Raw genomic sequence first — 3,311 nt, forward strand, 5'->3', positions numbered from 1 at the left:
TGAGTTTAACAGCGGTTCAGAAATACCCTGCGTTGTAGTGAGTTTAACAGCGGTTCGAGGGTTTAATAGTCTTTGTGGCTTGTGCGCACTCCACCTTTACTGCAGCAATGCAACTCGTGAATACACAGTGTGTGCACACACAAATACACGCATGTACGCACACATGTAAATGACACACACACCCACACACAACACACACACACACACACACACACACACACACACACACACACAACACACACACACACACACACACACACACACACACCACAACACACACACACACACACACACACACACACACACACACACCACAACCAGAACAATGAGAGAGCAACACACACATAACAGCCAGACAATAAAGAGGGTTCATAATAGTCTGAACTGTCTCTCACTCTTTACTGCGCAGCTGATTTGTTTTTTTAAGCGTGGCTTGTTACTGCTCGCAATCTCAGGATTGTGACACCTGACTGGAAGCTTTTGAAGTGTCTCGGATGTCACACAGCAATTCCTTGCATCCCCCTCACACACCCCAACCCCCACCACATTTTCTCACTCCCCCCCCCCCCCCTTAACTACTACCCATCACTGGCCACTCCCCACTGAGGTTCTGACGTCCGATTGGGGCTGCACTGTATTTTGGAGGACACCCCTATGCCCCACACTGTTCTTAAAACTCCCACTGTCTCTCTGGCTAGGAAGAGGAGATAGCTACTATAGGTGCTGTGCGTGAAGAACGAGGAAGATTGCGTTACTTTTAAGCGGCCAGTGACTGTGGTTGACCGCTCTGCTGTGGAACTCGGCATGGGTTCCAGTCTGGTCAACTCTCTGGCCAAGGTGTACGACCCCAACCCTTGTCACGGTCAGAAACCAGCCGGGACGAAGCTAGCACCAACTGGACCTGACAAACAACCCCACACACCGTCCTCAGCCTCTTCCTCCTCCTTGTCCGCCTCCTCTTCTCCAGTCATTGCTCCATGGTGCGTTGTGACTGAAAGCCGCATGGAATCTCTAAGCAGTAATATGGAGCGTCTGCTCAACGTCCAGGAGACAGTCCTCATCCGGCTGGATCACCTGTCCCGGGACCTGGGGGGTGTGGGGTGGGAAGTGGCCTCTCTCAGGGCCGGGGCCTGGCGGTCTGGATGTCTGGGTGGAGTTCAGACCCAGGGTGAGACCCAGAACCAGGGAATGGAGGTGGAGGGTCAAGCCCAGGAGCTGGCTACTGCCTGCAGGGAGCTCCAGGGGGTGGTGCAGGATACCAGCCAGCGGGTGGAGCAGCAGGGGCGGACGCTGGAGGGGGTGGAGAGGCTGATGGTGGGCATGCATCAGGTCATCAGCTTCATCGAAGAGGTGGTAAAGAGCTCCCGGCTGACTGAGCTGCTGTTTAATAAGCCTGGTGGCTGTAAGGGGGCTAATGCCAAGCAGGCCAGGAAGGTGAGGGACACACACAATGTCAGCCTTTTTTTTATAAAGACAATGAAAAGCTTCAGTTGTAAATCATAATCAACCCACTGGGCACACACTGGTTGAATCAAAGTTGTTTCCACGTGTAATAGACATTGAATTGATGTCTGTGCCAAGTGAGTCCTGGCCCCTTTTTTCATTTTTACACTGGAGCCAGTGCTGGGTTGTATTTTATTTGCTACCTTAAATTACTACTCAACACTGCATTACCCACCCATGCCTTTTCATATTAGCTACACAGAAATGGAAAAGACTGTAGTCACTGTAAAACGATACAAGTCATGGGTAAGTGGGTGCGTGGCGTGCAGGCAGGCGTCTATCTGTGTGCGTGTGTTGAGGTAGAAGTATCATGTATTACTTCTGCATATTCCCCTGCCCTGTGGGGTACTCTGGGTCCTGGGGGGTCTCTGGATCCTGGGGGGTCTCTGGGTCCATGGGGTCTCTGGGTCCAGGGGGTCTCTGGGTCCTGGGGGTCTCTGGGTCCAGGGGGTATCTGGGTCCAGGGGGTCTCTGGGTCCGGGTGTAGATGGGTAAAGCAAACATCTATAATGTCAGCATTATTATCTTGGTTAGGTCCCAAATTGCACCCTATTCCCTACATATATATATATTCTCGATATAAAGTATATATGGGCCCTGGTTAAACTTAGTGCGTGCGCTATTATCAGGAATAGGGTGCTATTTGGAACGTATTCCTAGTATCACTTTCTGGGCCTCTACACACACACACACACACACACACACACACACACACACACACACACACACACACACACACACAACACACACACCACACACACACACACACCACACACACACACACACACACACACAACAACAGTAGTTGGAGATGACATCATACAAACTGAGATGACATTTAAGCCCTTCTCTGTATTATTGTCTAGGAGACGATCTGTTCATCATGACATAACAACCATGCTTCAGTCATGATGGCAACCATCATGACAACAAACACATGCATCTGTTGATGTGTTAGTGAAACATAACAATTCCACTATTGCTATCGGAAATGTGTTGCTGTATACATAGATTCTTGTTAAATAATACATGCGTGAATATGAACCAATAGCTTTAAAGCGTCCTGGCCATACGTGCAATTGTTGGGAATAGAAGGTGCAAACAACGTGCCAATCTACAGTAGGATCTTAATTGATCACCCTGTTGCAGGAGACTTTTCCTGCAATGCAGGACATTTAAATTGTAGGGTATTTGAGGTTTAAAAGGGATTCTGAGGTTTGTCATTTCCATTTTTGTAGTATTTCAGACTTGATTTTTACGAAAAAATTACGAAAAAATGTATCGACCATACAGTCGTGGCATAAAGTTTTGAAGAATGACACAAATATTAATTTCCACAAAGTTGGCTGCTTCAATGTCTTTAGATATTTTTGCAGATGTACTATGGAATACTGAAGTATAATTACAAGCATTTCATAAGTGTCAAGGCTTTTATTGAGAATTACATGAAGTTTACGCAAAGAGTCATATTTGCAATGTTGACCTTCTTTTTCAAGATCTCTGCAATCCGCCCTGGCATGCTGTCAATTAACTTCTGGGCCACATCCTGACTGATGGCAGCCCATCTTGCATAATAATGCTTGGAGTTTGTCAGAATTTGTGGGTTTGTTTGTTCACCGCCTCTTGAGGATTGACCACAAGTTCTCAATGGGATTAAGGTCTGGGGAGTTTCTGGCCATGGACCCAAAATATCGATGTTTTGTTCCCCAAGCCACTTAGTTATCACTTTTGCCTTATGGCAAGGCGCTCCATCATGCTGGAAAAGACATTGTTTGTCACCAAACTGTTCCTGGATGGTTGGGAGAAGT

The 3,311-nt window shown here is 47.6% G+C and overlaps 1 pseudogene; it reads left to right on the top strand.

Moving 5' to 3' along the window:
* The first annotated feature begins 720 nt into the window (after positions 1-720).
* LOC111975529 (myosin light chain kinase 2, skeletal/cardiac muscle-like) overlaps positions 721-3,311 on the top strand; it is a 22,574-nt pseudogene continuing 19,983 nt past the window's right edge.

Source organism: Salvelinus sp. IW2-2015, linkage group LG16 (genome assembly GCF_002910315.2).
Source record: "Salvelinus sp. IW2-2015 linkage group LG16, ASM291031v2, whole genome shotgun sequence".
NCBI lineage: Eukaryota > Metazoa > Chordata > Actinopteri > Salmoniformes > Salmonidae > Salvelinus > Salvelinus sp. IW2-2015.